The 23,801-nt window shown below is 40.9% G+C and overlaps 1 protein-coding gene across 5 annotated transcripts in view; it reads left to right on the top strand.

Annotated features, from left to right (window-relative positions):
• Positions 1-23,801, top strand: part of ipo8 (importin 8) — a 106,136-nt gene that overhangs the window by 4,654 nt on the left and 77,681 nt on the right. The gene's annotated exons all lie outside the window — the stretch shown is intronic.

Genomic DNA, 23,801 nt, shown 5'->3' on the forward strand with positions numbered 1-23,801 from the left:
TGACTACCTCTTGAAGCTCATGGAGAGAATGCCAAGAGTGTGCAAAGCAGTAATCAGAGCAAAGGGTGGCTATTTTGAAGAAACTAGAATATAAAACATGTTTTCAGTTATTTCACCTTTTTTTGTTAAGTACATAACTCCACATGTGTTCATTCATAGTTTTGATGCCTTCAGTGAGAATCTACAATGTAAATAGTCATGAAAATAAAGAAAACGCATTGAATGAGAAGGTGTGTCCAAACTTTTGGCCTGTACTGTATATTAGTAGCAGCACAGTAGTTTTGATCATGTTTTTATCTTCTATTATTGTTTTAAATTATTATTGTATGACACAGTGTGCATTAGTTTCCCGGTCCTTCTTCTGATTTTACTTTTTTATTCTCCGTATTTTTCAATCAAAATGTAAAGTACTTTAAATGACATTGATTTGTTTTGAAAGGTGCTATATTAATAAAATTTGATTGATTGATTGATTGATTGATTGATTGATTGATAGGGCAGGCATGTCCAAAGTCCAGCCCCTTGGGGGCAGTTGTGGCCTCTGACCAATTTGTCACAGTCCCCAGCTTGTCTTTAAAAATCTGCTATAGACCATCATGGAGTAGACGTCAGAAAAACAGCGAACACCGGAGAGAAGCAGTTGAGATACCTTGAATGAAAATGTCTTGGTATGCTGTTGGATGTCAGAACAGAAATACAAAAAAAGACATCCTTCATTTTTATAGAAACTGTTACTGAGGATGCTTTTTGATGCTCAACGAAGACGTTTATGGTTGCTAGAATTGAAGTAAACAGAAAATCTACTTAATATTCATGTAGGCATTTCATATAGCCCTATAGTTACAGCATGAAATAATATTTAGGCCTATATTTACACATACACCTAGTGGCAGCAGTATTTGCATTTTTCTACAATGCATTAAACAATTAAAAGAAGTTCATACTGGCCAAGCCAGTACAGTTTGCCATCAGTGTGTAGTTGTTTGACTTGTTTATGTCTTAAAAAGCTAGGCTTTATGTTCATGTTGCTGGTTCAGCAGCATGGAAAGTTGTTAATAAGCAGACAGTGCTAGCTAACCAAATCCAACCAAAGTTTTTTCAATTCTTTATGATGACGATTTATCTTTCACCACGCCAGTAATTCAGTAGGCTACATATAAGCCTAACAATCAATCAATCAATCAATCAATTTTGATTGGGGGGGTGTTAAAAAAAATGGTGTTCTTCCAACACTAGAATTAAGATAAAAATATTCACAAACGAAAAAACACTAATGGTCGGTGATAAGTAGTGTTTAACTTTTGATTGAACATTAAATTAAAACCCTCGGCACACACTGCAGCACAATCAAACAGATGCGCAACTCAGAGCATCAGAAGTGTCTCTGACACCACACTCAGAGTGGACCGGTGGAACTGGAAAATGCATATTTTACATCAATAAAATCTATTTTATCATTATTTTGAGTCACATTGTTGAAAGAATTTAGTCGTCTGTGTTCAAGCAGGATAATAGCAGGTCTCCATTGTGCGTCGGGCTTTCTATTTCCTTGTCTGAGATTTTTTCTTTTTTAATTACATGATAAATAGGCTATTCTCCCTTACCTCACCAGTAAAAAAATACCTTTATCCATGTCAAATATTAGGCCTACTAGTTACTACTTACGTTTTTCAAGTTGTGATTTCCCAAATTTGTTGAGTTGTGATATGCCAATTGCTTTTGGCAAATCTGGCACTCTGCTTTGTGGGGGTTGTTGGGGCATATTTTAAAGTGTACCACACATCTAATGACCTCCTGGACATGTCTGCCAGCTCTGAGTGCGCTTGTTGTCAGTATCAGACTGGTGGGGGTTAGTGTTGCGTTTAAGGCCTCCCCCCAAAAAACAGAAAAAAAAAGCGCTGAAGCTTTTTTTTTCACAATCAAATCCCGTGCCATCGAACGAAGCTTCGAAGCTTCGAATTTTTTGGGTCAGCCCTAAAGCCCAATATCACAAATGACAATTTGCCTCAGAGGGCTTTACAGCATACGTTGTAAGTATATATTAATATATGATAGTATATATATGTGACAGTAGTAATTATATGTGTATAATAACAGTAGAAGTATGACTAATAGTAACAGCAGCAGTAGGAGGCATCAGGCAGGACCATGGCAGCAGCATAACCACGACACACTATACAGGCAATGCTGCGATATGAGGTAACACGCTCCTTTACCAAGCATTGAGCAGTAGTGATTAGCCTAAATATTGAGATTCTAATTAACTGGAGACAAAAAAAAATTTCTACTACAGGTAGATCATAAACTTGTGGAAATAAAATTGACTCATTGCAATCAGTTTAGGAATATAAACATTAGAATGCTTTTTACGTTTTATTTGGTGCTCACACTGACACCAGTACTGTCGCTCTCTGCCATCAGTCTGACTCTGCCCACAAAATACGTCATCGCTGTTTACAAACACAAAAAGGGTCTATATGTGACTGGCCACACAATATTGGTTAATCAAGCAAGATCACTTTGCATTTTTTTCCATTCATCTTACAATGGCTGGGCTATCCTACAGTTTGCAGACATGCACCAAGTAGGAACTGCACAGGCTGAACTAATGTGTTTTCTAGGGATGTCCCGATCCAGCTTTTTCACTTCCGATCCGATACCGATATTACAGCCTTGAGTTTTGGCCGATACTGATACCAATCCGATCCTAGCGTGTATTATACATATTTACTTATTTTATTGTTAGTCATGTTAGAAAAGGTTTGATGAAGCGATATTACTTTAACAAGAACAACTACTTAATCGGGTTAGTTAGAATGATCCACAGCAGTTGGTATGAGAAACTGACCTGTTTATTGTTAACAGGGTTAAATAAACAAACTTTAAACTTGAACATTAACATTAAATAAAAAATATAGCTGGTTTGCTTTGGCTGCTTTGGCCCCTTAATAAATAGAAAATAAATCAACACAAGAAATCTTTAAAATGTCTAACACTGAAATTAAAATAGCAGCAAGACTCCACACACTTGTGCTTTGGCCCCCTAATAAATAAAAAATAGATTAACACCACAAGACATTGTTGACATTTAACAAACAATGCAGCCTTTCCTTTTCAGTTATTTTAGTAGTGTCAGTGCCAGCCTGGTGCTGCTGTTTCCTGGACCAACAGAGGGGACAAAAAACCACACACAATATTGTACAACTGTTTAAACAAGCAATAGTCTATCCATGGCTCCAATTTCACTAATTGTGCCCAAAACAATGCCATCAGTGCTCTTTACTTAAACAGTAAGAGTGTAAACCAAATAAAAATATCACTCTCAAAAAACCAGAGCAGAAAACAAATAGTCAGTTAACTAAATTGACCGCTACTCTTCTACCCTCTGTGTGTGTCTGCCATCTGCATGCTGGCCTGGTGGATTGATAGTAAGAGCTGGAGCGGACACTGAAATGGACTGCTTGAATCGCGTAGCGCTGGGCTGGCTGGAAAACCTGGATCAGAGTCTATGAAAAACTGGATCGGAGTTCTTGGATCTGCATTTTTCCATGCAGTCTGATCCGATGCCGATGCATGTTTTTTGCTAATATCGGCGGCCAATACCGATCCAAATATTGGATCGGGACATCCCTAGTGTTTTCAATAAAAGACAATAAACAAGCAATCTAACGGACCTAGCAGCAGACACTTCCTGCAAGGCAGCAGATGTACATGGCCACAGCAAAGAATCGTAATGTGAGAAGCAGCTTGCCCCCAGGTATTTTTACATTATCTAATCTGGCCCCCATTCAAAAAAGTTTGGACACTCTTGTCATCGGGTCGGTGCTCAAGAGGGAGAAGACCTACAACTACCAGAATGCACGGCATTCATCCCACTTTGGATGGAGCTGCTCTCATTTCTAGGAACCTGGCAAACTTTATTAGTAATTTAAATTCCTGACAACCCAGAGTTGAGACCAGGACTCAGAGTCGCAGTCCTATACGCCTCTCTGAGCTTCTAGTTCAGTTACCCAGCCATAGTTTTCATAGTTTTATACAAACGGTGTCTGTCCCCCGACCACCTAAATTATTTAAATCTAAAATTAAACAAAGAGGAGTTGTGCATAACAACCTCATAAAAATTAAAACCTCTTCTGTGACAGAAAGACAAAACAGGAGAATTAAATGCGGACTGTTAAATATCAGGTCTCTATCGTCTAAAGCAGTGTTAGTAAACGAATTAATATCAGATAATCATATTGATTTACTCAGTCTCACTGAAACCTGGCTGTGTCCAGATGAATATGTTAGTCTAAATGAGTCCACTCCTCCCAGTCATAATAATACCTACATTCCTCGAGGCAGCGGCCGAGGAGGGGGAGTTGCAGCCATTTTTAACTCTAGCCTGTTAATCAGCCCTAAACCTAAACTAGATTATAATTCATTTGAAAGCCTTGTTCTTAGTCTTTTACATCCGACCTGGAAAACCTCGCAGCCACTTTTATTTGTTATAGTGTACCGTGCTCCTGGCCCGTATTCTGAATTTGTATCTGAATTCTCAGAGTTTTTATCCAGTTTAGTTCTTAAATCAGATAAACTTATTATTGTAGGCGATTTTAACATTCATGTCGACGTTGATAATGACTCCCTGGCTACCGCGTTTATCTCATTATTAGACTCCATTGGCTTCAGTCAGGGTGTACATGAACCCACTCACTGTTTTAACCATACCCTTGATCTAGTTCTGACGTATGGAATTGAAATTGATAATCTAAAAGTCTTTCCACAGAATCCCTCGCTATCGGATCATTATCTGATTATTTTTGATTTCTTTTTACTCGATTACACGCCACTCAGCAACAGTTACTATAGTAGATGTTTATCAGATAGTGCTGTCGCAAAATTTAAGGAAAAGATTACTCCGTCATTAAATTCAATACCAAGTCCCTCAGTAACAGAGGTTTCCTGTACCGACTTTGATCATTTTGTCGATAGCGCTGTAGGCTCGCTGCGAACAACACTTGACTCTGTAGCTCCTCTTAAAAAGAAGTTAGAAAAGCAAAGAAAATTCGCTCCTTGGTATAACTCTCAAACCCGTAAGTTAAAACAAATGTCGCGAAAATTTGAAAGGAATTGGCGATTAACCAAACTGGAAGAATCTCGTTTAATCTGGACAGACAGTCTCAAAACTTATAAGAGGGTCCTCCGCAATGCCAGAGCAAACTATTACTCAGCATTAATAGAAGACAATAAGAACAACCCCAGGTTTCTTTTCAGCACTGTAGCCAGGCTGACTGAGAGTCAGAGCTCTATTGAGCCTTGTATTCCTTTAGCCCTTAGCAGTAATGATTTTATGAGCTTTTTTAATGACAAAATTCTAACTATTAGAGGCAAAATTCATGACCTCCTGTCCTCAGATAGTACCTATCTAACCTCAAACACAGCTGTAAAACCTAATATATATTTAGATTGCTTCTCCCCAATTTCTCTTCAAGAATTGACCGCATTGATTTCTTCATCTAAATCATCAACGTGTCTCTTAGACCCCATCCCAACTAGGCTACTTAAGGAGGTCTTTCCTTTAGTTAACACTCATATATTAGATATGATCAATATATCCTTATTAACAGGCTATGTACCACAGTCTTTTAAGGTAGCTGTAGTTAAACCTCTACTCAAAAAGCCCACCCTGGATCCAGAGGTGTTAGCCAACTATAGACCAATATCTAATCTTCCCTTTATGTCAAAGATCCTTGAGAAAGTAGTCGCAGACCAGCTGTGTGATTTTCTCCATGATAATAATCTATTTGAGGAATTTCAGTCAGGATTTAGAGTGCATTATAGCACTGAGACAGCACTAGTTAAAATTACAAATGACCTTCTGATTGCTTCAGACAAAGGACTTGTCTCTGTACTTGTTTTATTAGATCTTAGTGCGGTGTTTGACACAATTGACCATCAAATTCTACTGCAGAGACTAGATCACTTAATTGGCCTAAAAGGTTCTGCACTGAGCTGGTTTAAATCTTATTTATCTGATCGTTTTCAGTTTGTTCACGTTCATAATGAATCGTCCTTACATACCAAAGTTTGTTTTGGAGTTCCGCAAGGTTCTGTGCTCGAACCAATCCTATTTACTCTATATACAGTACAGGCCAAAAGTTTGGACACACCTTCTCATTCAATGCGTTTTCTTTATTTTCATGACTATTTACATTGTAGATTCTCACTGAAGGCATCAAAACTATGAATGAACACATGTGGAGTTATGTACTTAACAAAAAAAGGTGAAATAACTGAAAACATGTTTTATATTCTAGTTTCTTCAAAATAGCCACCCTTTGCTCTGATTACTGCTTTGCACACTCTTGGCATTCTCTCCATGAGCTTCAAGAGGTAGTCACCTGAAATGGTTTTCCAACAGTCTTGAAGGAGTTCCCAGAGGTGTTTAGCACTTGTTGGCCTCTTTGCCTTCACTCTGCGGTCCAGCTCACCCCAAACCATCTCGATTGGGTTCAGGTCCGGTGACTGTGGAGGCCAGGTCATCTGCCGCAGCACTCCATCACTCTCCTTCTTGGTCAAATAGCCCTTACACAGCCTGGAGGTGTGTTTGGGGTCACTGTCCTGTTGAAAAATAAATGATCGTCCAACTAAACGCATAAACCGGATGGGATGGCATGTCGCTGCAGGATGCTGTGGTAGCCATGCTGGTTCAGTGTGCCTTCAATTTTGAATAAATCCCCAACAGTGTCACCAGCAAAACACCCCCACACCATCACACCTCCTCCTCCATGCTTCACAGTGGGAACCAGGCATGTGGAATCCATCCGTTCACCTTTTCTGCGTCTCACAAAGACACGGCGGTTAGAACCAAAGATCTCAAATTTGGACTCATCAGACCAAAGCACAGATTTCCACTGGTCTAATGTCCATTCCTTGTGTTTCTTGGCCCAAACAAATCTCTTCTGCTTGTTGCCTCTCCTTAGCAGTGGTTTCCTAGCAGCTATTTGACCATGAAGGCCTGATTCGCGCAGTCTCCTCTTAACAGTTGTTCTAGAGATGGGTCTGCTGCTAGAACTCTGTGTGGCATTCATCTGGTCTCTGATCTGAGCTGCTGTTAACTTGCCATTTCTGAGGCTGGTGACTCGGATGAACTTATCCTCAGAAGCAGAGGTGACTCTTGGTCTTCCCTTTCCTGGTCGGTCCTCATGTGTGCCAGTTTAGTAGCGCTTGATGGTTTTTTGCGACTCCACTTGGGGACACATTTAAAGTTTTTGCAATTTTCGGACTGACTGACCTTCATTTCTTAAAGTAATGATGGCCACTCGTTTTTCTTTAGTTAGCTGATTGGTTCTTGCCATAATATGAATTTTAACAGTTGTCCAATAGGGCTGTCGGCTGTGTATTAACCTGACTTCTGCACAACACAACTGATGGTCCCAACCCCATTGATAAAGCAAGAAATTCCACTAATTAACCCTGATAAGGCACACCTGTGAAGTGGAAACCATTTCAGGTGACTACCTCTTGAAGCTCATGGAGAGAATGCCAAGAGTGTGCAAAGCAGTAATCAGAGCAAAGGGTGGCTATTTTGAAGAAACTAGAATATAAAACATGTTTTCAGTTATTTCACCTTTTTTTGCTAAGTACATAACTCCACATGTGTTCATTCATAGTTTTGATGCCTTCAGTGAGAATCTACAATGTAAATAGTCATGAAAATAAAGAAAACGCATTGAATGAGAAGGTGTGTCCAAACTTTTGGCCTGTACTGTATGCTTCCTTTAGGTAACATCATTAGAAATCACTCTATGAATTTCCATTGTTATGCGGATGATACACAGTTGTATTTATCGATGAAGCCAGAAGAAAGTAATCAATTAACTAAACTCCATAACTGCCTTAAAGACATAAAAACCTGGATGAGCACCAATTTCCTGATGTTAAATTCAGACAAAACTGAAGTTATTGTAGTTTCTCTCGATGGCATTGCTCTGGCCTCTACCACTACCGTAAGAAACCTCGGAGTAATATTTGATCAAGATTTGTCTTTTAATTCTCATTTAAAACAAACCTCACGGACTGCATTTTTTCATCTGCGTAATATTGCGAAAATTAGGCCTATCCTGACCCGAAAAGATGCAGAAAAATTGGTCCACGCTTTTGTTACCTCAAGGCTGGATTACTGTAACTCTCTATTATCAGGTAGCTCTAGTAAGTCCTTAAAAACTCTCCAGCTAATTCAGAATGCAGCAGCACATGTACTAACAGGAACTAAGAAAGGAGATCATATTTCTCCTGTTTTAGCTTCTCTGCACTGGCTCCCTGTAAAATCCAGAATTGAATTTAAAATCCTACTGTTAACTTATAAAGCTCTAAATGGTCAAGCTCCGTCATATCTTAGAGAGCTCATAGTGCCTTATTATCCCACCAGAACACTGCGCTCTGAGAAAGCAGGGTTACTCGTGGTCCCTAAAGTCTCCAAAAGTAGATCAGGAGCCAGAGCCTTCAGCTATAAGGCTCCTCTCCTGTGGAATCATCTTCCTGTTACGGTCCGGGAGGCAGACACCGTCTTCACATTTAAGACTAGACTTAAGACTTTCCTCTTTGATAAAGCTTATAGTTAGGGCTAGCTCAGGCTTGCCCTGTACCAGCCCCTAGTTAGGCTGACTTAGGCCTAGTCTGCCGGAGGACTCCCCTATAATACACCGGGCACCTTCTCTCCTTCTCTCCTTCTCTCTCTCTCTCTCTCTCTCTCTCTCATATTCTATTACTGCATCTTGCTAACTCTTGCTGTCGTGGTCCTGCCAGATGCCTCCTGCTGCTGCTGCCGTCATTAGTCATGCTTCTACTGTTATTATACACATATGACTATTGTCACACTTGTATACTGCCAGATATTAATACATACTTTCAACATATTGTACCGCAGTAGCCAGAACTATAACTATAATATTATTACTTTCAATAATGTTGTAAGCTACTGTCATTACCTGCATCTCTCTCTCTCTCGCTCTCTCTCTCTCTCTCTCTCTCTCTCTCTCTTTCTCTGTCTCATTGTGTCATGTGGATTACTGTTAATTTGTTATGCTGATCTGTTCTGTACGACATCTATTGCACGTCTGTCCGTCCTGGAAGAGGGATCCCTCCTCAGTTGCTCTTCCTGAGGTTTCTACCGTTTTTTTTCCCTGTTAAAGGGGGTTTTTTGGGGGAGTTTTTCCTTATCCGCTGTGAGGGTCATAAGGACAGAGGGATGTCGTATGCTGTAAAGCCCTGTGAGGCAAATTGTGATTTGTGATATTGGGCTTTATAAATAAAATTGAATTGAATTGAATTGAATTGAATTGAATTAACGCTCTCACTGGTGGGTGACGTAATGCAAACACGTCTGTTTGAAACAATGGCACCTGGCTGGCAAGAAATCTCTTTTTACAGTTAAATAGTAAGCTAAAACATGTTTCTGAAAACATTTGAAGTGAGAAAACTTACTTTACTTTACTAAAACTTAGTAAAGCCCTGTTTCCACCATACACTCTCCGTATAGTACCATCCATCCATCCATCCATCCATCCATCTTCTAACCGCTTCATCCTCTTGGTCGCGGGGGGACTGGAGCCTATCCCAGCTGACATTGGGCAAGAAGCAGGGTACACCCTGGACAGGTCGCCAGACTATTGCAGGGCTGACACATAGAGACAGACAACCATTCACACTCACATTCACACCTACGGACAATTTAGAGTTATCAATTAACCTAATCCCCAATCTGCATGTCTTTGGACTGTGGGAGGAAGCCGGAGCGCCCGGAGAAAACCCACGCTGACACGGGGAGAACATGCAAACTCCACACAGAAGGGCTCCCACACCCGGGATCGAACCGGGAACCCTCTTGCTGTGAGGTGACAGTGCTAAACACCACACCACTGCCCTCAGTATAGTACCTTTGGAAGCAAATGTAACCCTTGAGATGTGGTACCTAGGCCCTAGGTCTGTTCATGTCTGTTTTGTACCAGATCTGTGTGCTGGGTAGGGAATGGTTCTATTGTTACCATCCACAACTTTTCACAATGTAAACATTAAAAATGTGTACAAAAGTGTACTGGACCGAACCGGGCTTAAAACAGGGCTTAACAGAATCTTGATTTATATTTGATCAACGCTGCTTAGTCTTACCTTTTGATCTCAGTTTTTTAGCCTCCGTTTTCACTGTGCAGTAAACAGTATGGCTTCCACTTCCTTTTTTAAAACTTTCACTATTACAGCTAAATAAGGTATTAAAATATGTTTCTAAACACACTCTAGGTGAGAAATATGCAATGCAAGAAGATAATCTTTATGTATGTTTGATCAGCACTGCCTAGTTTCACCATTTGATTGGAGTTCAGTCTGAGTTTGAGACAGAGAGCAAGAGAGGGGTGGGTCTGTCTCTAGATCTGCATTTATACTTTTTGTGTCCACTTTTTGGTGGCATGGGTGGTGGGCAGTACGAAAATGCGTAAGTACAGCTTGTAGTTCAAGCAACAGCCTGAAAGTCAGCGATGACCGAAATTACGTCATCCGAGGAGTTTCATCGGGAGGCGAAGAGCGATACTGTATGTAGGCACCGGTTTGATGGAGGGAAGTTTACCACAGTTCATGTACACATACTACACACACTGTTTTGATACAAAGGCGGTTGAAAATCAGTAAAGTATCACTTAAATTTCATCATGTAGGTTGTTTATCATCATACATTTGTTTTACTGTCTAACTGCCTCCCACCTGTGCACGTGGCTGACAGTGATCTTTCTCTGGTCTTTACATGCCACGCTAACCTGATTTTTATTTAAGTACTTTGGTCAGCTATGTAGGTTCCTTAAAACACATAAGCAAAATATTCCTCAGTGTGCTTGTAACAGGCAGACTGTACAACTTGTAAAAAAAAAAATCAGTTATTGCCATTTGCTCTCTGTGATTTTGTATGTCATAAATGGACAACTGACTGAATGACAAAGTAGAGGAGAACTGCCACAGTTGTAACATTTTATACTTTTTACACAACCCACGTGTGTCTGCTATCAAAACCACTTGAAGTTTTTTGGTGGAGAAAACGAGTTGTGAGTAATTAAACCAAAAGTGGGTGCTGTCCAATGTTGCAAATGAAGGTCATGTGAGTCTTAATTGTAACAGTGTGAGTTTGGGTTGTAACATGGATAGAAAACGACATTTATCAGAGAGTTAACTAATAAACTATATTTCAGTCAGGCAACTGTTTCTATGTTAATTTCAAACCAAGAATGTGATCAGATAATCTATAAAACATAATGATAATATTAAAACTTACCAGATGCAGCAGCTATCACATTATGGTACATAAATTACACCTACATAGTTAGCAGTGGCGTAAAGTAGTTACGCCACTGCTAACTATGTAGGTGTAATTTCACTCTATAGTGACAAGTCCTAGTGCACGCTAGTTACCAGTTGTAAGGCCCCTCCACACACACCACTGGCAACTTTTTATAATACCAAAGGAACCTAATTTAGGGAGCCTAGCTTCTTTTTCCCCCTGTTTGTTTCTCACTTGTCCTTTCTTAGGGCCGTACACATGCCGCATCTTTAACCACTCGGAAAACACGAGGTCAGACGCTGGTGCCACTCTTGTGCCTTTTCTGTGAGAGCTTTCAAGAGTGCAGCAGCAGGTTGCGTCTGAGGTTGCTAAGCAACCTTAAAAAGCACAGTATCATAGCCAGTTTACCTGAAATCCTGAGTGCAGAGCTGATCTTCTTCCCGGTGTTGTTTTGTAAGTATTACACCTAAAATATTGTCTGTGGGACAGATGTAAAGCTCTGGCAGCCCTGCACTAAACTGATCAACTTCTCTATATTTACCACAGACTGATATTTATGGAAGAAGGCAAAGATATCTGTTAACTGTGACTGGTTGTTCCTTGTCAAATGGCATGCTACCCGCTGCTGCATTGAGCTCAGCTGCAGCCATCGTGCCCTGAAAAACAGTTGTGCGTGCCGCGAAGGTGTCACTCTTGAGCACGCCCTCAATGCGGGCTACGGTGCTAAAACGCGGCATGTGTATGGCCCCTTACCGCTGCTTTTCTGTGTAAAAGGCAAGACTGCTCGCTGGACAGTCTTGACAGATTTTGCACCTAAACTAGCTTTTGTATCATATTGTCTTGTCACATGATCAAATAGAGACCTGACATTAGGCAACAACAACCCAACAAGCATCATTGCATACCTGTACATGAAAAAAAATCAAAGAAAATTAGAAATTATTCATTTAATCAAATTGTTCATTATGAATATATAGTTTATTCATCATTTTTCTAGTTAATGTAGAATAAGCATATCATTTCGTTACGGGTTGCTACTGACTATTTAACCAAAAAAGAAAAGAAAATCATGGTGGAGATGGGTTTGCATTTTTTAGGGCATATAGCCTATAGTAAAAGGCAGCATTTTTAATGTGAATTCTTCTCAACTACACCTACCTAGAAATGCATTGGCTCAATGGACTGCATTGCAATTGACTGGTTTCAGCCGTTCGCGCAAATGACATAATCGGCGGGCTGCACCCAGTTTGCTGTTGATTTTGTTAATCAAGATTTGACAGCAGTGAACATCAAATGGTTGTCTATTGAAAAAGGATAGCTGCTTCAGAAGAGAAAGGAAACTGTGGCCCCAGTCTGGAGGAGATGAAGTGAAAAAGATGGAAGCACAATCCCAAAATTGTGGTAAGAAAATAATTACTAAGCTAAAGAAAGAAGCCATTGCTAACTGCTAAGCTGATTTGACAGATTTTAAAGTTAGCATGCGAACAACCGTCAACTGTCAAGCTCAGTTTTAAAGCTGGAGTGAACATACATATATAGATTTTTTTTTCACAAGTGATTATCTTTGTCTTGTCTTCTGTATCGTAGGAAACAGTGTGTCAGCTGCAAAACTCTGAAGCAAACAGCAGGCACTACCAAAGCAAGGGTACGATAAGAAAAATAGCTACATGCATTCACCTGTAGAGGTAAATACCCGTATATACTAGGGGTGGGAATCACTAGAGGATACGATAAGATATCACGATACATAAATCACGATACAATATTATTGCGATTTCAAACATGTTGGGATATGCTGAGTATTGCTCTAAAATATACTTTGAGATATTGTGATTTGTTACCTGTTTTCACCTGTAAATTATGTCCCCAAAGGAAAACTTAGTCAACATCTGTTTTATCTAATAATACAAAGTTTTCAGTCTGTTCATCTGTTTGTCTTTTTTTTTTTCAGCAGCAGCAGCAGCAGCAGCAACATGTGTATCTAGTTGACTGAAAAAGCAATTGATTCTGTTATTCTAGTAGGCTAACCAAAGTTTAATTTGTATTTGTCACATTAATAATTTATATCATAAAAAAATCTATATTTGGCACTGTGTGACGATAGGATATTGCCATACAAAAATATTGCGAAACTATGCTGTATCAATTTTTTCTCCCACCCCTAATAGAGCATGGAGCAACAGAGCGCCACGTGCTGTGAAAGTAAAACTTAACAGATTGTTGTGTTCGGTCTAAAAGTTTGCTTTCAGTCACAGACAGCGGCTTCTCTCATCCATTGACCTGATCTGATCAGCGCTGATCATATTGACGGATTTTACTATCCACTCTCAACTCAAACTCCACAAACTGCGGGCGAGAAAAAAAGGAACTCATGAAGAGTTTCGTGCTGTGTTTACAGACCTGCAAAAGGTTCTGAATTTAGAGAGGGGATGCAAAATGATACAAAGAGACAGACCCACACACATATGGAGAGTCTGCAACGTCAACATTATACTTGATGAGAGTGTGGGGGAGATTTAGAATTTAGTATAGTCATTTTCAAACAAGCTGATTTATTTCTGATGAGACAAAGAAAAGGCTTGTGAGCAGCGAAGTTTTCCTCTGGGAGGACATAGCCAAAGTTTTTATAGCAGAGTGAGGAATTGACATCATATTGCTGTGGCATATTGATAAAAAGTAGTTGAGGGTGAAAAATCAATACAGCACAGTATCGCAATATTTTGCATGGCAATACTGTATTGATACACAGACGCCAAGTACAGATCTTTCATTATATACATTATTAATTTTTGCAAGTACACATTTTAATACAACTTTTGGTACAAGAATAATGAAATCAATTGCTTTTTTGGTCCACTAGATGGTGCTGATGGGGTTTTTTTTTCTTCCTGTTGATGTCAGCAGAGGTCTCAGTCAGCAGCATTTGGCAGGAAGTTAATCAAAACAAAGATGGAGGCACTAGAGAAGAAAATCACAGATGTGCTGTAGATGTTTAAATCAAAAATCAGAACTTACTTTGGAGTCTTTAACAGAGAAGGAAAGGAGGACTTGGATATGATACGTGTGATTTGCAAGCAGTGTCATATGAGAATGAAATACTCTGGGAATACTATGAACACGAGGGCTCCACCATCCAGAGATAGTGTTACCTGCTGATGGCCAAGCTAAAGCTTAAACCCACTCTGCCCAAAAATCGACCAGCACTGGACACAAACTACAGTGGTGGAAAAAAGTTTTCGGACACCCCATGCATTTGTGAAATATTGCATTAAGAATCACTCTTAGGTCTTCAAGTGCAATTTCTTTTAGTACAGTCACAGCCAAAATACTAAATAAATCCTAAAAAAGCCATTAAAAACTTAAAATTGATTGGTTCCATAAAAATACATAAGAAATTTTGAGTATTGGGTCATTTTGGTACCAGTGATGAAGGTTGTTCTTTTTATTAAAAGACACAATTTTTGTTGCCAAGCTTCGTGTCTACATAAAGCCAGCACATTTGAAAGTTCTTCAGACACAAAAATGGCTAAAACAAGGAACCTAACGCAGGAAACACGCCTGAAGATAAAGATTCTCAGCCAGGAAGGGTACAGCTGCCGCCAGATAGCCAGGAAGTGCAGATGCAGTCCTTCAGCAGTTGGATACACTCTGCAGAAATACAGACGAAGCAACAGCTTGGAAGACAAACCAAGATCTAGGCGTCCAAGGGTTTCTTCAGCAAGAAATGACCGCATCCTGATCCACATGCGCAGGCAAAACCGCCGAATGACATCACAGGAGCTTCAGCAGCAGTGGTCAAAGCAAACTGGTGTCCAGTGTTCCACCCGCACTGTACGTGGCCGACTTTTAGATCATGGCTTAAGGTCCTACAAGGCTATCAAGAAGCCCCTGATCAATGAGAGACAGAGGTTAGCCCGGCGTCATTGGGCCCAGGCACACAAGAACTGGACAGCCAGGAATTGGAAGAAGATTTTGTGGTCAGATGAGTCCAGTTTCCAGCTATATCTTCCTCCTACTAATGTGAGGGTGCGCAGAAGGCCAGGTGAAGCATTATCTCCAGCATGTACAGTACCCACTGTCAAGCATGGTGGAGGCAGTATCATGGTTTGGGGATGCATGAGTGCTGCTGGTGTTGGGCATCTCATTGTCTGTGATGGCACATTGAACTCTACCATGTATTGTACCATTCTCGAAACCCACATGCTCCCTTCTGCGTGTGCACTGTTCTGTCGAAGTAAAAACTGGATGTTTCAACAAGATAATGCCCCTTGCCACACATCCAAGGCCAGTAGAACTTGGCTGCAGGAGCACAGTATCCAGGTCTTAGAGTGGCCAGCTCAATCCCCGGACATGAGCCCCATTGAAAATCTGTGGTGGATTATCAAAGGTCTGTTTCAAAGCATAAACCAAAGAATTTAGAAGAATTAAAAGCAGTAATTCAAGAAGAATGGGACAAGATTACCCCTCAACAGTGTGAAAGGCTCGTGGGGAACATGCCAGCCAGGATTAGAGCTCTACTACGTGCCAGTGGCAGGACTACTAAATATTAATTTGATGATGTGATGGTTTATTTATTTTTTGTTCAGTTTTGAACACATTCTCTGTTATTTGTTGACTTTGATACCGACAGTATTGAGAACTGACATATTGAAACTGTCAAGAATTTAGTTTTGTTAGTTTTTCTTGTAAACAATAAACAAAAATATATAATTTGTATTTGTTTGTATCTGTCTAATGCAGCCACACCTTTTGAAACACAAAAAAGATTTTTCCACCAATATTTCATGATAATATTTGAGATGTGTGTAAAATTTTAAGGGTGTCTGAAAACTTTTTTCCACCACTGTGCCATCCAACGCTGAGAGAGCTAAGAAAATGACACAGTCCATCACCCACTTCATGTGCAAAGATCTGCATCCATACAGCATTGCTGAAAACATTTTTTCACAGACACAGCTGTATTCAAGCTCTACAGAGAAGTGAAGCATAAAGCTGAGGAATTTTTGAGTACAGCAGGAAGGATGGCATTAACATTAATTCCCAGCATGTTGCAGTACATTAAATATCCCAATTATATTGTATTGTCAAAGTCAAAGTCAGCTTTATTGTCAATTCTACCCAGCAAGCAATAGTCGTGATTTAAACGTATTGGCTATATTTAGCTCCGATTTAGTCTAGCTACATGTAACCCAAATCTAGCCGATTTAATTTTGAAATTGATTAAATGTAATTTTCGCCATTGCAGATGGCGTGCGGTATGACATTCAATCACGTATGGAGAGTCAACAGTAATTTACATACGTTTATCTCCATTTTTTTGGACATGGTCTCTACATAGCCATATAATTGATGATGTCTACACTTTGGCTATGGTTAGACGTCTACCAAATTTTCACTGACAGCCCAAATTCAGCCGTGATTTAGCCTAGACGTCAGGTCTTCATGTAGATGGCTATTAGACGTTTTTTAAACCAAAAAATGCTTACTGGGTACAATATGTACAGGACATACAGAGGATCAAAATTACTTTTCTCTTCAGACCCTCGGTACACTTGGCACAACATGCAAATATAAAATATAATAAGTAGGGGCATAAATAAAACCTGAGCTAAAAAGAGTTATACTCTAAAAAGTAAAAAGGCACAGTGGTAGCGACACAAACAATGTAGTGCAATGACAGTGCAATATGAGTAACAGTGGTGCAAACTGATTATCAGTAGTGCAAATTGAAGCTTATGGACTGGATAAAGTGTATGTGTGCATGTATAGTTCAGAGTTCAGTGTTGATGGGGGGAGGGGGTTCGTCATCCAGCAATTGAGTGGGCAGGGGGCAGAGAGGGGAGGTGGGGCAGAGCAGGGAGAGAGTTAAGCATCCTGACAGCCTGGTGGAAAAAGCTGTCTTTCAGTCTGCTGGTCCTGGCCCGGAGACTCTGCAGTCTCCTCCCTGATGGCAGCAGGCTGAAAAGCCTGTGTGACGGGTGGGTGGGGTCACCAGCGATGCAGAGGGCTTTGCAGGTGAGGCGGGTACAGTATGTGTCCTGAAGGGAAGGGAGAGGGGCACCGATGATCTTCTCAGCTGCTCTCATGATGCGCTGGAGGGTCTTACGGCAGGACGCGGGGTAGGCGCCTTACCACACCATGATGGAGCTGGTCAGGATGCTCTCGACAGTGCCTCTGTAGAAGATCTGCATATGGCGGCCAGGGCTCTGACTCTGCTCAGTTTGCGGAGAAAGTAGAGGCGTTGGTGGGCTTTCTTGGCCAGTGATGTGATGGTGTTGGTCCAGGAGAGGTCCTCTGTGACGTGCACACCCAGGAACTTTGTGCTGCTCACCCTCTCCACAGCAGCCCCGTTGATGGTCAGAGGGGCATGCTGGGTGTGCACTCACCGTGACCCACCACGGTCGTGTCATCCGCAAACTTGATGACAAGGTTTGAGCTGTGCGACGGTGTGCAGTCGTGGGTCAGCAGAGTGAAGAGGAGGGGGCTCAGCACACATTCTTGGGGGGCCCCTGTGTTCAGTATGATGGTGCTGGATGTGTTGCTGCCGACCCGTACTGCCTGTGGTCTCCCGGTCAGGAAGTCCAGCAGCCAGTTGCTCAGCGAGGTGTTCAGCCCCAGCCGGTCCAGTTTGGGAATGAGCTGTTGGGGGATGATGGTGTTGAACGCTAAACTGAAATCAGCGAACAGCATTCTGACGTATGTGGGGGGGTTTTTTTTTTTGGTTTTTTTTGTTTTTGGTTTTTTTTTTGATGTATGTGTTTTTTGAGTCCAGATGTGTGAGGGTGGTGTGGAGGGTCGTGGAGATGGCATCATCAGTCGAGCGGTTGGACCAATATGCAAACTGGAAGGGGTCCAGGGAGGGGGGGAGGACAGACTTGATGTGTTCCATGACCAGCTGTTTAGAGCACTTCATGAGGATGGGTGTAAGTGCGACTGGGCAGTAGTCATTGAAACAGGAGGGCGATGACTTCTTCGGGACAGGGATGATGGTAGTGGTTTTGAGGCATGTGGGACAACAGCCTGGCTCAGGGAGATGTTTAAGATGTCTGTGAAGACATCTGTGAATTCCCTTGCACAGTCCCTCAGCACGCGGCCAGGTATGTTGTCTGGACTTGAGGCTTTGAGAGCGTTGATCTTACTAAGTACAGATGGGTCACCATTTTCGAATAGTCGTTTTATTTTGAAAAATCGATTTTTAAATGCGACTATTACTATTCGCCGTCTTATTTCCCCCCTTTATTTGACATGCAATTCAGCTCCTAACCGCACGAGAGCAGTATAGGATTGCTACAGCGGTGTGAGATGGGCTACCAGCTAGTTTGATGCTCTTCTACAAACAGGAGAAACATGCAGAGACTACTACAGTCATCAAAAAGTTCCGTGTGGAACAACTTCGACAAAATAAACGAAAATGAGGTCCAGTGCAAACTCTGTGAGGCAAAGCTTGCGTTTCACAAGTCTACAACAAGTATGCACAGTCATTTGAATTGATTATTCGAAAAATCGTTGAATAGTTGCCATGATTTTCGAATAGTGTTTTTGCTTGTGCTGCCCATCCCTATTACTAAGTGCTCTTCTCAGTCTGGGGTCAGTGTCCTCACCTGGTCACCAGGAGGGGGTGGGGTCTTCTGTGCAGGCGTTCTGTTGTGTGCCTCAAAGCGAGCAAAGAAGTCATTCAGCTCATTCAGCAGTGAGGTGGTACCGTCGCAGGACTGCGGTGGGGGTTTGTAGTACGTGATGGTCTGTATCCCCCTCCACAGGCTCTGTATGTCTTTGCTGTCACTAAAACGATGGGCTATCTTCTTGGAGTACTGACTATTAGACTCTCTGATGCCACGGGACAGGTTGGCCCTAGCTGTCCTCAGGCCCACCTCGTCTCCAGCTTTGAAGGCGGCGTTTCGAGCCTTCAGGAGCCTGTGGACCTCCCCTGTCAGCCACAGCTTCTGATTGGCCCGAACATTATGGTCTTGAGATCTGTTACATCATCAGTGCACTTGGTGATGTAGGCAGTGACAGTGTCAGTGTACTCCTGGATGTCTGTGTTGTTGTAGGTGGCAGCTTGTTTAAACACATTCCAGTCCGTGGTGTTTAAACAGTCCTTGAGTGCCTCTGAGGACCCTTCTGGCCACACTCGCCCCTGCTTGCAAACTGGTTTGGTGACTTTAACCAGTGGTCTGTATGCTGGCATTAGCATTGTGACCTAAGTATCATGATAATAGCGTATCGTGGGTCCTCTGGTCATTCCCACCCCTACTGATCAGCAAGAAAATTCAAAAATGGCACTTATATCAAGAAGATTGCCAACCCCTTCACTACAAATAAATGCATACTGATACATACAGTTTAAAGTGTAAGAATTTGATATACACACTGAGAATCAGATGCAAACTCTGTAGTAAGAAGTATAAATATTAGGGTTGTCAGTGTTAACATGTTCATCATCATGTGACTAAGTTCCGAATGTAACAGTACGTGCCCACTATACACGACCAATTTGCATAAAGTCAGTGTCCACCCTACATCGCCGGTCACTTGTGGTGGCAGTTGGATTGGCTGTCTTGATGGGAGCACTGTTTCAACTTTTTAAATAGTCACACCCTCTCAGCGTGCTGCCAACGTGGTCCGCCTCACAGGTACATCAGTATGCTGTGTGCAGCGAATCAGTTGCTTATAATATGCAATGAATGGGAGCAAATTTCTGGTTGCGCCTTGTCGCGTATAGTGGGCATCCACCATAACCTCTTTTTTATTTTTTTATTTTTTTTTTTTTAATAATTGCATTAATCTCGTGCTGCTATTTTCACTGCCTGACTTTAAGAGGCTATAGATGGCTGAATTCTAAAGCTAGTGTGAAACTAGAAGATATAAGGAATCCATTGGTACCAACAATGTTGTGCTAGCTACTCAGAAAGGGGGCTAAATAACTCTCCAAATTTGGCTAAATTTTGGTGAGGTTAAAACAGCATGGCCATTTTCACAGAGGTCTCTTGACCTCTCACCTCAAGATTTCTGAATGAAAATGGGTTCTGTGGGTACCTATGAGCCCCCTTTACTGATAAGTCAACTTTATGTGAATTCCATACAGTTTTGGGCACAAATTCTGCTTTTTTTGCATGCTGTGTTTATTACAGAGTTATGACTAGGAAAATTGCATCTCAAGTCCTTCCAGCTTTCAGGTGATATATACCACTTCCATGCTGCATCTGTTGTTGGCCTGCTATCTTCCCCAAAAGATCCTCTTGTTGGTCATTGTGACATTTTTCAGTTAATGTACATTTAATGGTATGTTGTCGATACATGTCATGTACTCTTTGTGTTCACAGTTGCCGGTGTGCCGGCAACCGATGAGATTGACTTTTGGTGGGGAGTCACAGTGGAGGTGATGTCATTTGAAGAGGTGTCTGGGTGGATTGTGCATCCTCCATCCTTTCATAGCCAAGAGTTAAGTGACCTGTGTGCCACACTTCAGTTGAGGCTGGGAGTGAGTTCAAAGTACACGGCTACACATCACCACCATTTGGACACTGGACCACATGCGGACCGAATGCTGCAGAAATGATTTGATTCAAAGCTCCCATAAGATATTTTAAGGATAATCTGATGCCCCAGCTCTGGCTGTAGTCTGTCTTTTGTTATATTATTGTATATTGCTATTTGACTTTAATTTTGACTGTTCATGTCAATAAAGCTTTTATTTTTAATCAACATGTTCCTTGTAAATATTTTTCCCCAATATATTAATATTTATGTCATTGATTATTATAGTGTAGCCCACAAGAAAACCATGAATTCATACATCATATAAATGCATCACATGAATATATAGCCTTCAGTAACTGCAATATAAATAGGCTTGCTCATTGTACACATAACCTTAAACTGTATTGTATATCTGATATTTGGTATTTATGTCGAATGTGCAAAAAAGACAAAGAAATATTTTTATTATTATTATTTTATGATTAACAGCGGCACGGTGGTGCACTCACTGTTGCCTCACAGACATGTTAGTGTGGGTTTCACTCTCACAGTCCAAAGATATGCAGGGTAGGACTAGTGGTGACTTTAAATTGCCTGTGCATGTGAATGTGAGCATTAGGGTTGTCTGTCTCTATGTGCCCTATGACAGTCTCATGACCTGTCCAAGTTAGACCCTGCCTTTCACCCAGTATCAGCTGGACAGCAGATAGGGAAAATTCAGAAAAACAAAAAACTAAAAAGTCTTCAGTTTTCGTTTACTGTGAGTAGTTAAGTAAGAAGAAGGTGAACTGATTTCCAAAAGTCAAAAAGTTAAAGATGATACATTTATTCAGTATTTTATGCAAGATTACTTTTTAATTTCAATCTTTTACAGTTTCAAAATAACAAAAAAGAAGAAGGGCCCAAAGCAAAATTTTGGGCACCCTACATGGTCAGTAGTTAGTAGCGCCCCCTTTGGCAAGTATCACAGCTTCTAAACACTTTCTGTATCCAGCTAAGGGTCTTTCATTTCTTGTTTGGGGGATTTTCACCCAGTCTTCCTGCAAAAGGCTTCAAGTTCTGTGAGAGTTTTGGGCCATCTTGCATGCACCATTCTTTTGAGGTCTAGCCACAGATTTTTAATGATGTTTAGGTCGGGGGACTGTGAGGGCCACGGCAAAACATTCAGCTTGCTCCTCTTGAGATAGTCCATTGTGGATTTTTAGGTATGTTTAGGATCATTGTCCTGTTGTAGAAGTCATCCTCTTTTCATCTTCAGCTTTTTTACAGATGGTGTGATGTTTGCTTCCAGAATTTACTGGAATTTAACTGAATCCATTTTTCCCTCTACCCATGAAATGTTCCCCGTACCACCGGCTGCAACACAAGCACAAGGCATGATCAATCCACCCCCGTGTTTAACAGTTGGACAGGTGTTCTTTTCATGAAATTCCGCACACTTTTTTCTCCAAACGTGTTCATTCTCATTTTGTCTAAAAAGTTCTATTTTAACTTAACTATTTTAACTCCAAAAAGCATCAGGCTTGTTTAGATGTTCCTATACAAACTTCTGATGCTGAATTTTGTGGTGAGGAAACAGGACAGGTTTTCTTCTGATGACTTCCATGAAGGTCATATTTGTACAGGAGTCACTGCACAGCAGAATAGTGCACCACCAGTCCAAAGTCTGCTAAATCTTTCTGCAGGTCTTTTGCAATCAAACGGGGGTTCTGATATGCCTTTCTAACAATCCTACAAGCAGCTCTCTTGGAAAGTTTACTTGGTTGTCCAGACCTCAACTTGACCTGCACAATTACCTGCCATTTCTTAATTACATAACCAACTGAGGAAACAGCTACCTGAAAACACTTTGCCACCGTCTTATAGCCTTCTCCTGCGTTGTGGGCATCAGTTATCTTAGTTTTCAGAGTGCTAGGTAGCTGTTTGAGGAGCCTATGGCTGCTGATTGTTGGGACAATGTTTCAGGAGTCAGAGGATTTATAAAACTTTGAAATCTGCATCACTTGGCCTTTCCTAATGATGATTGGTGGTGAACAAGCCATAGTTCTAGCAAGCTAATTATAGTCTGAGACCCTGATAAAAGTTGTCTGGGAGCTCAAATGTCTTGGGGCGTCCACATTTTGCATGGTATTTCTTTCCTTTGTTCACTCTAAAATTGTACAAAACAAAAATTAATACAGTAGTCTTTCTTCAAAAGTTGAAAAGCATGTTTCATCTTTAACATCATACCTTTTGGAGATCAGTTCATCTTCTAATCACTATGTATCACTAAGTAATTTAGACCAGGAATGCCCAAATCTTTCTATACCACTGTAATTCCATGGGAGCATATTGCTAAATCACAGTGATCAAATGTGCATAAACTGAAATTACAATTAAGTTATGAGTTATTTACAGGGTCATATTGTTATGTTACAGTAATGTGATGGCCTTTTACTGTGAGGATACACTTAAATATAGTAGGGATGCACCGAAATGAAAATTTGTGGCCGAAGCCGAATAATATTAAACGCTTGGCCGAATACCGAGTACCGAATACTGAATATTGTTGTTTAGTTTTTCATTCGTTTTTGCAGATGAACCCCCTCCAGATTAGTGTTGTCACGGTACCAAAATTGGATCCCACTGTACGATACCAATGAAAATATCATGGTTCTGAGTAGTATCATGATACCACAGCGAAAATGAGGCAGATATGCCTTTTGTCATTTATGAAAAGATAAATGACTTTTCTATAATACATCAATGATATTTCAATGGAATAAATTACTTATTGACTTATTCATACTTCAAAAACAGCATCAATGAGTGATTAACATAGGGGGGATCAAAATAAAATAAATAAATAAAATAAGAATCAACCAGCCACCCTCCTCCCCTGCCAAGTCCCTTCATAAGTAAAGAACAGTCCCTAAAGTGCAGTGAGGTTTGTGGGCCGTGAACGGCTTGTTTCTCCTCTGACACGTCACATACCTGTGTTCGGCTGGCTCAGCTGTTCAGGTACTTCTGGGCA

This window comes from Epinephelus fuscoguttatus, linkage group LG22, assembly GCF_011397635.1.
Source record: "Epinephelus fuscoguttatus linkage group LG22, E.fuscoguttatus.final_Chr_v1".
NCBI lineage: Eukaryota > Metazoa > Chordata > Actinopteri > Perciformes > Serranidae > Epinephelus > Epinephelus fuscoguttatus.